Genomic DNA, 15500 nt, shown 5'->3' on the forward strand with positions numbered 1-15500 from the left:
TTCAATAATGTCCATCAGGTCTCTCTGTCAACTCTCTGGCACGCATCCTGAAAAAACATCATGTTCAAATGAGCAAAAATGTATAGAGTGCTTTTTCAGCAGAATTCAGAGTGGGTCAAACGGCTGTAGCATGAGTATGTGGAGGTGTGTATTGTTCACTCTAGCACTGTGACGCAAGAAGGAGAGGTAGAAATAGCATTGTCCACAGGGCTATGATCAATGTCCCAGGGCAACGTGGGGGTGACATCACCCTTTGTGCTGCCATTACACAGGATGGGGTCCTCCTCTGTCATGCCAATATGGACCCTCACAACACACCTCACATTCTTGTGTTTTTGGACCGATTGCACAACATCGTCACAGCAGTTCACCAAATGCACCAGATGCAATACATTGTCATCTGGGACAATGTGTCATTCCACCGCTCTGCTCTTGTCCAGAACTGGTTTCAATATCATCCACAGTTTACAGTACTATACCTTCCACCATACTCTCCGTTTCTAAACCCAATCGAAGAGTTTTTCTCTGCATGGTGTTGGAGGGTTCACGATCTCTGGCCCCAGACTCAGGTACCCCTCAGTCATGGCCATGGAGGACGCCTGTGACCAAGTCGACGCCGCAGCTGTGCAAGGATGGATTCGACATTCAAGATGGTTCTTCCCACGTTGTCTTGCCAATGAGGATATTGCCTGTGGTGTTGATGAAATTCTCTGGCCAGATCCAGCTAGGAGAAGAAATAATGTCTAGTATTTTCTTTCCTTTTCAGCTTTGTTTTTGTTTGTTGTTGTTTTTCTGTGATTATAACCATTATGGATACCATATTTTATGTTTGTCTTTTGTTTGCTGAGCTAACAGTGTTATGCACACTACTGTGGTAGCGTGAGAACTGTAACATGTTTTGGTGTTGATTCTCCATGTTGACTTTTTTGGGTATATGGAGAGAAATAAATTATATTTTCCTCAGTCTGCTGCATTGGTCTTGTATGGAGTTTGGTGAACTTATTGTATATTTGCACTCTCTCTTTGAACTTCCTTTACAGTACTTTAATCATTGAGATGTAGAATTACTAAAAGTGCAACAGCAGTGCGTAACTGGGTCAAACTGAATTAAGTCAATTGTAATATTTGTAATTCATATGGTAATAAAAAATGTTTTTTGTAAATTGGTGTATAGTTTTTGCAAGAGTGTTTCATTTAGTAAAGTGTTTGACGTGTTCTGCTTATTGGGTGTGCGATTGTGCTAAATGTGTGTAGTGTTTTGAAAAAACGGTTCCTGCTTTCAATATAGTGCTTAAGCAATTGAAAAAAAACTGTATTTACAGCCAAACAACAATGTTTCATGTTTATGGAAGGAGGGTCCTATATACTGAGTGAGGTCTATTGTTAGAAATGTGGGCTCAATTGTCCTCTGGAAGGGTTCATTCACATCTAATCAATTCACCGATCAGAACAAGCTGAGCCCAGAATAACCCCTGCAACCACATCCCAGGCTAGTGTAATATATGCCAATAGAAATAAAGGCTCACTAAGATTTAGCGTGCCGTAACTTTGTGAGATCCTTGCACACTGGACACAATGTCACAGGGCATGTCTCTGCTTCTACAAAAAAAGTTAGTTCCTAATGGAAATCTATAGCGCACTAAACACTAACATCAATTTTTAAAACACTTCACCGACACACTTCTTGCAAACAGATATGGTTGTAGAAAATAAGGTACTGTGCATAAATACTTCAGTGTGTGTGTGTGTTAGTGTGTGTGTACAAACAAATATGGTGGTAGAAAAGAAGGTAATGTGCATACATACTGCAGTGTGTGTGTGTGTGTGTGTGTGTGTGTGTGTGTGTGCAGACAAGACTTTTCCTCTGCTGTTAATGTAGTGCCACCCATAGACAGGTCAATATATTACATCTTCATCTTCAGTCTGTGAGAGTGGAGATGGCAATCACATACATACAGAACAAATCCAGTGCATTTAATTGACATCAGGGCTAAGAGGGAGTGGTAATGCTCCATACCAGGTATAGAAATAACTCAAACTAAAAGTAAGCAGAGTCCTCCAAGCATTGACTCAATAAATGTGTTAAGTGTTTGAAATAGTATGCTCACATTACACTGTCACTTGTGTGAAATCAACCATCAAGGGTGATTCTTAACCTCAGTGTACTTTGTTACGTTTGCACATTGTTCTTGTGCACTCTCTTTACCTGGTTTCATGGAAGTTGCTGAGAAGTTACCCCTTGTTGACTCTGATAAAGGTGTGTTTGCTGAAAAGAGTTAGCATAAGACATGCAACGATAAACAGAGGCCAAAGTATTTAGATTGTTTTAATTTTTTTGTGACTGCCGCTGTTGTTTGTGACCTCTTGTGCATTATTTTCAACAAAAAAAATAAGAGTTCAGTGCTAACATTTTCATTTGTGAAATGGTGTGATGTTGAATGTTGCATTCAATTTAAACTAGTATATGTTCCAAAGCATTTACCATGCTGTATAAGCTCTGAAAGAACAAACCAATCCAAACAGAGAGAAATATTCTCAGCTACCTCTCTCATATAAAATTAATTAAATTCCCAATGTGTCAGAGGATCCATTGAGCCCAACTGTGTTGGGCAAATCTTTAGTTATTGATTGGTTATGTCTGTTGAATACTAGAGAATAAAATGATGTCATATTAAAGTAAAATCTTCAGCAATTTCTACTTCCTGTCATGCAAAGATTTCTCAGGAGAGGCCTATTCCCAGTCACATTGTGTTAAGTCAGAGGATAGTTTTTCTTTACCGTGCATTGTGTTGGACATACATGCCTTAACAAATGTCCACCAGGCAGTATAGTTTCATAAAAACATACATATTTATAGTCAATTGTCTGCACTCCTTGCATAATGGCTGTGGATTGATCTGTTCCTGCTGTAATGGGGGCGCATTCACTGTCAGCCTGCAGCCTGTCTGTGGGTTCCACTACATTGGTTTTGCTGGATGGTAGATGTCAGCAAGACCATAGAACAAAATAGTTTTGAACGAATGCTGGCAAATTGAATTCCTTCCCTATTTGTTGGATGCCACAGTAAATGGATGCTTATTGACAACCGCACTGTGGAGGACAAGAGGACCAACCCTCGACATCATAGATCAATAATATTAACTGAGACGTCCCTGCAACAAGTCTATGTGAATAAACAATAGAAAACATGAACAAACATGTAATATGAGACATGATTTCATAGAGTTGTGGGGTGATTTTCCATTTCTAATCACCAGTACTTGTTCTGTTACCTTGCTTAATACTCTTACTTCACCTTTGTCTTTGTCATCTCAGCGACATTGTCCATCGATCAATAACCACGGAGCAAAGTAGTCAACATGAATAATGTGCTAAATTAGGATATTTAGCAGTTATTGATTATAAATTTGCCCCTGCCCTTGAACTCTTTCACAGCACCTTAAAGGTTGATAGGCTAAGAGAGATTCATGTCCTTTTATCACAACAAAATAAACGTACAGTATAGGTCAGGCTTTTTGGTGTTCCATCTATTTTGGGAAAATTGCAGATTGCGTGCATGTCCTCACACCTTAAGCACTGCCCTTTAAAAATGAGGAGGCGAGTAAAGCATACAAAGCTGCAGTAATTATCTCCATCCTTTACCCTGGTGAATGTGATTCAGCGTGCCAAAGAGAAAGGCCCGATGAGCCCAGAACATTTTGTAGAAAACCAGCTTTGCAGTAATCATGGCATGAAGCTCTGGCAAAATGTGGCCAGAGACATGCAGTCAGAAATTACATCTCTGTCTCCCAGGGTAAACAAGCCAGCACACATTCATTATAGAGCTCTCGACTGGACCTCAAATGTGTATTGACCAGCTGGGGACAAATGGGAACCATTTCCCTGTATGAATTGAAGCCATTTGTTACAGTTTAGGATTGATTCTTTGTCATGGCAACCACCAGAGTATGGTCATTCAATAAGAAATTGCATTATCTCAACCAAAATTGATTAATGTAAGAAAAAGGAAAAATGACAGAAAGAATGACCCAGAATACATGACGATGTTTGTCAACAACTGAGAAAATGTTGTTAACATTTTCACCCAGTGCATTTTGAAAGTTTCATCATTTGTCCTGGACCTGCCCTTCTTTCCCAGTTATTTCACTTCTTCTACCACATATTGTATTCGTCCTGATCAAAAATTTGTTGACTATTCCTTAAAGATGCAAAAGCATGAGTTGCTCAATCAGAGGCTATTGTTTAATTTGGCCCTCAGACACACTGCTGGATTAACTTTATCCAGTACCAAAGGTTGTTTTAAACAGCATTTTGTCTTGTCTTGTTGTTGCTTGGTTATTCCCCCAAATTGAAACATGATAATTTTGATGTACAGATCTATTGTAGTTGCACAAAAAGATGTGCATAGGGTATTCAAAACTTCAAAAGATACACATCTTATTAACAGTCAATAAGGAAGGGTGACATATAAGTAGAAGTATAAGTATAAGTAACTGTTCACAAGCATACATATATATATATATATATATATATATATATATATATATATATATATATATATATATATATATATATATATATATATATATATATATATATATATATATATAGTTTGTTTTGACCCATGTGTTTTATTAATACAATTTTCTTAGGTGGTTTTCTACCCATGCATACCAAGTAAATTCAACCCAGTACGTGTGCTTCTTTTGATTGTGAAGTCTGAGATTCCTGCAAAAATGCTTGATGAAATGTAAGGAAAAGTATGTCTGTAAAGGCAGAATAACTCAGTAAAATAGTATGGAATTGTTTTAAAGACTACAAGTCATCTATTTATTTTCCCCACAGTTGCCAAGTGACAGGAACATTTTTTAATAGGCTATGATAATGATATAGGAATAAGGTATTGTTACCTGGTGTATGTTACAATACAGTGGATGTTTTTTTTCAACAAAGCAAATTATACGTGATCGCAATCTGCAGAAAATATGCACTTTGCAATGGGACAGAGACATTGGTGTAGGATTAAAATAATTTTCATATCACGATAGCTCAGAAATGAATACATGCAGAACCTACCTCATCGGTAAATACATAAATATGTATAAAGTGTTTGATGTTTTCATGGAAGCTGTAACAGAAAACAGATGTTCCCAGCCCAATTGCCATCTTACTGGAACAGACCAACTACAAGGAGCCCAAATCCATGTTAAATTGTAGCAACAAGGGTGAGTGCTGTTTTTAGAGGGGATGCGTGGGATGTACTGGGTTGTTCCCCAGCATTTCCAAAGACACAACCTTTCCAAACCATCAAAGAGGATACTGGAGATGAGGTGTTACTGTATTTATAACAAGATGTCACAAACCTAATCCCTGAAAAGTCTAAATATAAACAACATTCCATCTGAATGAGTTTTTTATTTTGCATCTAAATTTAAACATCATGTTAACGTGACTGGAATTGAACATTGCTTTATTATTGACTGATGTATGGAATATTATAAGAAAAATTACGAAATTAGGTGTTTGAGAGTTCAAAACCAAAAATTTTAAATTAAATGTGCATGTATGATTTTTTCATACCATACATTCAACTTCCTTGGTAATACACACATACATGTTTTGAATGTTTATCTATTCATTATTGTTATTGTATCATAGTGTATTCTACTCCATTATATAAGATATTTTCTGTTATATGCCATTATATCTATCACTATTCCACAATTTGGATAGTGAAAAATGTTTTGTGGACCAATATCATGCAAATGTACATGAAACAGCATTTAACATAGGCCTGATTGTACACAATTTTTTTTTAAGGTAATGATTAATCTTGTTGATGATATGGATGGCATGACTACATTACTGCTAAACGTTACAGTATAGCAATGGGTATGAATAAACCAAATACATAAAAATACTGTGATTTAAAGCACTGACTTTGTGTTTTTATGAGGCAAGAACATATTTATTTAAAACATGTATAAAATGCTAAAACATGCCCTGATCAGTATACAATTTAAGTTTCTGCAGTGTAATTTTTTTCTTTAATTATTTTATAGTTTTACATGATCTACACCTAACAGTTGCTGGTGTGTTTTTGTTGGTTTTTAGGGCCCCTGTGGGCCCAGAATGGAGGCGATCTCAGCTGGAGCTTGAAATACAACGTTTGCAACAGTCTCCTCCTTCAACACCCCAGACAGAGTTATCCAACAAAGCAACACTGACATCGAATCAGTATTACATTTAACTCTGGTTTGAGAAACCATTACCTTGGCACAGACTAGACAGCTTTATTTAATCTACAAGCTGCCAGCTCTGTCCCTTTCCCAGACTGGCACAGCAGGTGCTTGTTCATTCAATCTGTAGGGGCTGGCATGAGTCTGAGAATTTGATTATATCTGGATGCCAGAAAAGCCTGGCAAGGGCCAAAGTTCAAAGGGATGCCTATCTGCACCAGTACTGCGCAATCAGTTTTGTGGTTCCCTGATGCACTGCATAAGTTATATTGCACGTGTAGATATTTTTGATAAACGTTGTAGAGTTTAAGCATGGGAATATTTGAGGTTAATGTTTGTTTTAGGCAAGAGGAAAGCGAAAGACACACTCACGATTAATTTTTCTTTTTTCTATTTATTTATTCACTCCCATCTGCGCCTCCTCTTACTCTCAAATCATGCAACTGCCAGAAATATGTAGGTAGGTTACTACAGTGTTGACTGGCCTCCAAAGCCGATGAATAACATAGATCTTATCTTTGCAGTCCAACAGACACATCTGACCTTGAGGACACAAGTGGCATTTTTATTTTTCAGATTTCAACACGTGTTAAATGTGAGAGATGTCAGAAAGTGCATGTACAGTGAGTATGTTAGGTCAAAGGTCAGTAAACTGCGTGTGCAGTCTGGGATTGGAGGATAAGGGAACACATTCAGGCTAGTGGGTTTAAATACCAACAAAGAGAGGTGCCAGAAAAGCTGTGTTGGAGTCACACAGCAAGCTGCACCTCAGATTAGATGGGACTGTGGTAATGCTGACGTGTACACATCCCCATATTGAATCCACACAGGCTAACATACTGTACAGTGGGTTTTTTTCACTGATTTAAGTGAAACTCAAAGACACACACAGCTATTAAATGTTTGAATGACCTCTAATGCTCCTGAAAAAAGCCCTTCCTATTTAGTCCTATTTTTTTCTGAATTCATTCATATTCTAAATGCAACAGGGTTAAAGGTTTTACTATTGTATTAACAAGGTCAAGCTAAGGCATCAAGGTCACTAAATAGTAATAATAGCCATTTTAAGTGGGAGATTTGGCAATAAGCAGAGAGTGTGCCCATTAGTTGGCAAGTTAGAGTTCCATTTAGAGGAAGAGACACAGAATAATACAATGAATATTTTTTAGATACTTTTGGTTTCATACAGCCAGATATTCTGATTCCTGTGTCCTTACAGAATTTCCACAGTGGTCCAATTTCTCTGATAGACAGAATATAAATTGAAAATTTGTATTGTCTTCTGCTTTGGATCTTGATTTGTGAGAAGAGACACTTTTTGAGACTCTTGGAAAAAAAGAAAGTAAAAAGAGGACGTGCTGGTGTCATTTGCCATACGAGAATTTGAATTTTTTTCCCCGGAATAAACATCATTAGTCCTCACTGCTCAACATTTGTTCAAGGATTTTAGCAGGTGCACGGCGGCAAAGTCGATGCCCAATGAGTTGCACTGCTTATACCATTACAGGTCACGTCACTCCTCATTCTGTTCACACTAACAAATTGCACTGGCCTGACACAGTAAGTAGACATAATAAGGGCTGTTAGTTTTTCAGCCACCTCTTCAAGACAAAGTCATGGCTGCTTAATGTTTGTTGTAGCTATAAGGTATTTCTCTGCAGACTATGTCTGAGGTCTGCTTAGTTTGGGCTGTAATTACTCTGTTCTTCATTTCATGCTTGTGGCTTCTGCATACAATAAATGCTGATCACTGAGCCCCTGCACATTTTCTGCAGCTGTTTGATTGAATTGAAAAGTGAAAGGGAGAAGCAGAGAGCCGGCAGTGACCGCAACGTGCTGCAGATGGCAGTAGTTGAACAGGCATCTGCTTTTTTGTCTCGAATGTTAACTCCTCCACAGGTGACAGATGATGACATAGAGCTTTTAATCTAGTTCAGATTTATGATGTCAACAGAGGGAAAATTCTCCCTTGCTTCTTGTGTGAGTGGAAATGGAATGTGTGCACAGACATTAAATAAAGAGGGGGGTGTTTTGGTGGGTAATGGAAAAAATAGGGTTTGTCTCATATTTACTGAAGTGAATGCCCTGTGCGATTCATGCCACAACATTTTACAAGTCTGACTGAAGGAACGTATGAGATGAACTGATAACCAAGCACTACATCAGAGAGGAATGAATTGAAAGACAAAGTGTAAATTGCAACTCCATGAGAGATTAAAGGCAGAGCTGAAGAAAGTTCAAAGTGGAACTTAAAACAGGGCAGAGTTGATGAACAGCCAATACAGTTTGACTCTATCTAGTGCCTCATTCAACATGTACACCCTGTGGCTGGCTTCCTCATTTCCATAAAAGTCTAGGCCTTCATCTGACAAGAGGAAAAAAACAACACTTGCTGCTGTTTCAAGAGAACACAAAGCACGAAGAAAATTGCATCAGGGTCTTATCCTGAAGACACTCTATATGGTTACACATGACAAATATCCATTCATGTATTAATGTGTTGTATAAGGACAGTTCCATAAAACATCTGACCATGTGCAGTAAATCACTGTGCGGCTGCACTGCGAAGCAAAGCCAATTATGTGTGTTTTTTAAGAAATAAATGAGGAGCCAATCAGCCAAGTCAACGCTGGCCACAAATGAGGGGTCAACCTGAATAAAAAGGCACGTTCTCAGAAGCGTTGTGGAAGACAGAGCATGAAAGATTACACGAGGGGCTGAGACAAAGATTTACAGTTCTGTCTAGACTCAAATTTTGTCAATCCTGTCAGATCCAGCACAGCTAAATCTGTCACAATGAAACACAGCCACATCATACTGCCAAGACCAATTGTTTGTTGAGTCTCGAAAGATCTGAGCATGACCTTAATGATCTGTGCAACATTGAGTGTTGGATTACCAAGTTACTTGAGCCAGCCACTGAAAGGCATGCTGCATGTTATATTTTGATTGTGTGGGCAGGAGCTGATACCCCCTCTGCCCTCCCCTCATGGAACCTGACGCCAGCAGCAGGGCACTCTGGGGAGGCTTCACCAGGATGAGGCATTCAGCCAAATAGCAGCACACACAGCACTGCAATTTGTCTTCCTCCTCCTCTGGACACACCTCATGAAAACAAATGAACTCTCACCTTTGTTGCTACAGCCAGGAAGCACAAAGCATTGTTGTTGAAGCAACAAGGATGCCAGGGTTGTTATGGGTTCTTAAGCACCGCTCCCTAAGGGTCGGATCCAGACTTCTGTACACTTGTGATTGGATTCCATGAAAATTTGCCTAAAAAAAAAAATGTTAATGATATTTAGTGACCACTAATGTCCAATAAAGTTAGGCCTGCAGGGTTTGTCGACTACATAAAAGAAAGTAACAGAAACCAAGTGTTGGAAATTCACTTAAGGGTTAGAGGCCAGGTGCTGCATAAGCACTCCTGCTGCACACAGATCATAAAGCACTGGGCGGCCTATTGATTTCAGGCCCTTTATCAGTGTTTCTATGTGGCCGATGGCCGAAACACTGTGGGATAGACATCTGTGTCATCTTTATTTGTGCATTTACGATGCCCAAGAGAAAAAAAAAATGAGTGTCAGAGCCTCATCTATCTAGTTTGGTCAGCTGAGTAAAAATGTGTCATTTCTGCTTGTGTTTTCCTCATTTACAACAGTGATTTAGAAAAGCTTTCTCAACAGCGTGTTCAACAGTGGCGGCACAATATAGTGGAATCAATATACTATGCTTGAATTGCTCTAAATCAATTTCCAGCATACAGTACATGATAACAAAGCATTACTAATGCTACAAAAGCTTTTAAAAGATAATTCCGGTTTATTACAACTTAGGTCTTATAACCGTAGCCAGGGTCATCGTTTCTGTCAATTCTTATATTATTGTACTCACCAAAGTGATTGCTGGTAAAACCTATAAAAATAAGATTCATGATGTAATAAACCAGAATTTTCCTTCAAGACTGCGGAGCTACATTATGCTTCAGCACTGGTCTGTTGTATGTTGAGCTAAGTCAGCTTGCAATGCATGACTTTCATATGGTCAACCATTTTGAAGTTAATGAAAGGTAAATGCAGGGCAAAATTTGTCAATATTTCCATCCAGATTTTAGATTAAATTCCGTGACATATTTCTATCAGCTAGTCAGATCACTGAGAAGCCTGAGCTTGTCTCAGTAATGTCTAAAGCTGAATGAGTTCAATAACCCCACTTTGCACTCAGGTTAATTATATCAGCGTCTGTAAATAAATGCAGATAGTAACCTCTCTAACCTGCAGCTGCTACACCTACTCATCGTGATTGACTCCCTTTGTAGGCTTTGGGGATTAGGTTGACCTGGTAGCTGAGTACACCAGCAGTTTCTATTTACTTCAGTGGTGTAATTACGGGAGGGGGGACATCACAGCTCAAGTTATTGAATAAGTCAATGCTGTCAAAATTTTATGCAGTGATTTGAAGGCGTGTCTTATTTTCTATCCAGCAGCCTGACAATCAAATCCTATTATGTGCTACCAAATTACAATGTTATTGCCATTTTCTACCCACTAACCGCAGCCGTCGTCTTATAATTCCCATTCATTACAAGCCATAAAATGTACTATACACATGTATATGTCATCCATGACAGTGGTTATGTTTAGGTTAACTATTTTGTATAAAGAAGGGTGTATGTATTGCATGAGTTTACATCAAGTATATAGTTCTTTCAAAAAAGACACCTAGCAATCTGTCAAAGTAAATACAGCATAAACTACACTGGCTTCACAATAAATCAGCCTTACTTTGTATTTCACAGTGAATACAGTGAAGGTGAATGTTTGAGTAAAAGAATAATTTTGTGTTTTTTTGTAGATTCATCACATATATTTTTGTCATAGTTGTCTCCTCAACCCTTTCACAATTCTATATGACTAATGGAAGCTTTTTGCACCCCATTGTATTGCACCCCACTTGTGGCGGTGCTTTAAAAAAAGTAGTATGCAGAAACTCAATGTGCCATACAATGATGGGATGAGGCTGATACTTAAAATGCCACAATGGAACAGTGCAAGCCAAACATTTGTAAATGTTGATGCCTACACCTGTCCTGCTGTACTCAGGAATCTCATGTACACATGTACAGTATGTGTAGATTAATGACTAGAGTCATTTAACAGCATAATTGCAACACTAGTGAACCCTGCAATAAGTGTGGATAGGTTCACTTTGAGATTGTGGAACGATTGGCGTTTTAGTCTTTATAATAATATCTGAACACTCTTTCTGTGTATTGTGCATTTTTTATTGTATGTGTTTTGTCTTGTCTTTGTCTGTCTTTTGCTAGTTTTGTATTATGCTATGGACCATTTTTTGTGTCCTGAATAAAGACCATGATATGCTCTCAATCCCATTAAAACTGTAGATAAGGTACTTAAAGGCCACTGAGTGTCGACTGCTATCAAATTTTAATCCTCTTCTCCTTTTATTGTAAGGTAGCTCCATGGCTTACTAACAGCAGAGAAAAAAATTAAAAAAGTTGAACAAGACAGTAATAGTAAAAGGACTTCAGAATACAGAATATCTAATGTAAGTTTTACCACTAAATGTTTTTTGTGTTTTGTTTTACCATCCTTAAATGAAGTTTAGTTGTTTACAGTAAAACACATTCAAAACTAAACAGATGTGTGTGTCTTTTTACATACTGTATTATTATGTGGGTTTAGATAGATCGAATAGATGATGTGTTTTGGCCTTTGTGTGTGAGGTCAGAAAAATGCATCACTGATGCTAAAATAAAGAAGAAAAAAACACTTTATTTTGGGAAGGGAAGATGGAAGCACTGATAATCAACCTTCAACACTGGCTCAGTTGACAACTTTATACATTTCCAACATTATTCATGTTGTTTTGAGGTTGTTAATTTCTCTTTTGTCATCAATTAAGGTGCATGCCATTCCAGTCATGCTTTGGTTTCACCTTTTATTTCATAGTATAGTGATGCATTGGCTGATGGAGAATTTGAGATAACAGTAATATCAGTTTCATTAGTACCAGAATCTTGAGAAAAAAAACGGAAAAATCAAAGGTAGGCTCCCTTGAGTGTAAAGTCAGTGTGTTGCCTTGATTGTAGGAATAGCTTTCTTGCATTGTTCGGATGGATTGAGTCCTTAAAGGACAATTTTGGCGCAAAAATTTAGGGGTTGACAACACATGGGTACCGAGTCGACCGTTCTCTGGGATATGCTAATCAAATGTGACCAGTTTTTGCGTGAACCCCTAATTAACTTATAAAGCTAGTCATCAGGGAACGCAAAAGTAAAAAGAAATCGCTATTTCTATACCACTAACAAGGCTTGAAATAGCACAACACTTCCACGGTAGCATAATGAGGGTCCCTATATTTAAACTGAAGCATTGAGAACTTTGTAAGACCGTTTGTTAAAAAGATTTTAAAGACAGTAGCCTTCGGTATACAGGCAGGCGCCATCTTGGAAAAAACAGTCATAACCAGTCAAGCGACAAACTTGAGCTATGTTACTGGTTAGTGGTTAAACGTCATTTGTTGACTGGTTGATTCTGTTCCGCAGCGCCTGAATTGTCCTTTAACCCTGCATTTTAATCAGTGTAGTGACTGAAGATGTTCAAGTTTTGGAGATTTCCAAGTAAATGTGACTGTGTAGTTAAAGTGAATTTCAAACAGTTCTGAAAAAAAGACAATGGAACAATTTAGTTTGAGAAAAAAAAACTGGTTCTGCACGGCGTGAAAAGAGCACCCACAGTAAACACATTTAAATATTTAACTTCGCTACGTCTCAATCCCTCGCCTCGGAGTTAGAATGAATGCGGAGAAGTGGAAGGTCAGCTGTAGTGAGTGTGCAGGTGTGCATGTGTCAGAAGTTAATAGAGGCAACGGTGGCTCTGTAACAGATTACAGCAGCTCTGTCAAAGGAAGACGGCAGGCAGGGCCTGCAGCCCATTCATCACCAGCCCTGTCTATTCCTCAGCCTCAGTCTCCTTAAGCCATGTGATAAAGGTGCATGTCAGCTCCTCTCTGCTGCTCAACTGCATCCAGTCCCTGCACAATCCACACAGAGGATCAGGTGCCTTTATAGTGTGACACTGTAGCCATAGCAATACCTACATTGCTGCCTGCCCGCTAATGTAATGTACAGTATATGTGGAAGGGGACTGCTTCAAATACATGGGATTTTAACTCTAAGTACCTTAAAGTTCCTGCTGACATTATAGTGCTGTGCTCAGGAATCTTTATTTTACGATAGGAGATTATATAGTTTAAAGTATAGAAAATCCCCAATCAGCTTGACTGCCCAGGGGCCTCTGGTATTAATCTGGCCTGAAATAGACAGAAACTGTCTCACTCTGTGATGTTCTTATGTTAAGTTCATATGGCATTAAAACCAGAACGATAACTTCATTCAGGCTAACAGCCTCTTGGAAGTCATTTCTGTTGACCTAAATTATAACATCAGGGGATATTTTCCCCCATTAGTGACAGAGACTTGTGTTTGCTCTCGATCGGATGTGTAGGTGGCTGTAAGGTTGAGTCATTTCATGAAGGATGAGCCATTTAATCACACCATGTTTCAGTATTAGAGTTGCTTTTACACACAATGTGTAAAGGAAAATCACATCATCTTGATTCTTTAAAAGACTGAGTCACCCCTTTTCAACAACATATCAAATGTGAATAGTCTTGCAAATACATGTCTTACGTGATAATTCCTTTTTACCTAGAAAAATGATTTGATTTACCATGTGCAGCACACACATGATGAAAACCTATCACTTGCAACATAAGATATACATATCTGCTTGTTGCATTCAAGCAGCATTCATCTTTTTTTAATTTCAAGAGAAAACACAAAAGCCTGTTATGTTTTCCTAACAAATAAACTACCCCGGTGTCCATTACAGATGAATGATAGGACCACTTTTATAGACGGTGAGTTACTAAACAAAAATTAGGTCAGTCAGAGAGTTCAGGGTATTCAGTAATGTGCAGTACTGATGGCTTTATAAAAGCCCTGTACAAAAAAATATGCTTTTTCATTCAGGGTGTTTTGAATGTTTAGCAGTGAATGATAATAAACATGAAAATCTTGTTCAGCAGTGAAACCTTCATAGCTGGCTGTTTTTATTTTACCACAAATGCTACAGCTCAAAATGTTATTCTTTATACTCAATAGATTCTTTGACATTTTATTCAATATATTCCATGTATTTATGTGTCCAAAATGAAAGATTTGATTTACTGTGGATGTTGTGTTGCATTTCAGGTATCCGTTTGATTGGTAGTTCTGGATAGCTTTTATTTCAACCTTAAACTGTTTAACCTTAACTATACCCTTTCTGATCTGACTGCCATCTTGATAATTGTTAAAACATATGCATGGCTTGATGAAAGGGATTTCATTTTATTTTGGAATTAACCAAGAAACGATATTCATACAACTCCATTATTCACCCTTTTATAAGTTACTGAATATAGCTTTGGTGAGTGCAGACAATATAATATTGCAAAAAGATGTATCTACTAATTACAGAAGAGATTTCTTACAATTTGATTTTGTGTTGGATACAAACGGGCCAAGAATCTGGAATCCAATTCCCTTGTCTACTTCACTTAGTCACGTTGTAAGTGTATCCCATAGCTTATGACTGGAGGTTCTTCACTGTGAAAACAAACACACAAACATTTGCAGTAAAAATATATTTGTGAGTGCAATAATCAAAAAAAACATCTTTAGAGCTGCATTAAAGCCATACAAGGGTGACGATCTACTGAAATTTATAACATAAACAGATGAATATTATTCAGCTACAAGACATAGCTTCCTACTAACTAGACCTCCTTAAAGACGCACATGTGGGCAGTTGTGTCCAGGAGGTTGTCGACAGGACAAATTCTGGGTGGGGAAAATGAAAGAGCAGTGCTTGTCCCTCCCTCATTACCACCACTGAGGTGCCCTTGAGCAAGGCCCTGAACCCCAACCCTTCCAGTGGAGCTGCTCAGTGGCCAGCAGCTCAAACTGTGGTTGTACTGGGCAGCTTCCAGGTATGAATGTGTGTTACTCTGTGAATGTGATCAGGGTTTTCCTACAAAAGAGAGGCTTCCTCTCAGGAAACCTTCACTGAATGAATAAAGGTAAAAATAATAAAAATATTATGTACAAAACTGCTGGGAATGGAATAATCAATATTGTCACTCTTTGCTGTTTCAAAAATTGAGATCAACCAATCTGACACACACCTTCCTCTATT

The 15500-nt window shown here is 38.1% G+C and overlaps 1 long non-coding RNA gene across 1 annotated transcript; it reads right to left on the bottom strand.

Moving 5' to 3' along the window:
• Positions 1 to 545: 545 nt before the first annotated feature.
• LOC116703157 (uncharacterized) lies at positions 546 to 11031 on the bottom strand. Its single transcript, XR_004335363.1, has 3 exons — positions 11021 to 11031; positions 10511 to 10516; positions 546 to 753 (listed from the first exon to the last, which is right to left on the bottom strand). It is a non-coding gene; the product is annotated as an uncharacterized LOC116703157 (long non-coding RNA).
• Between the last annotated feature and the right edge of the window lie 4469 nt (positions 11032 to 15500).

Source organism: Etheostoma spectabile, chromosome 15, assembly GCF_008692095.1.
Source record: "Etheostoma spectabile isolate EspeVRDwgs_2016 chromosome 15, UIUC_Espe_1.0, whole genome shotgun sequence".
NCBI classification, from domain to species: Eukaryota; Metazoa; Chordata; class Actinopteri; order Perciformes; family Percidae; genus Etheostoma; species Etheostoma spectabile.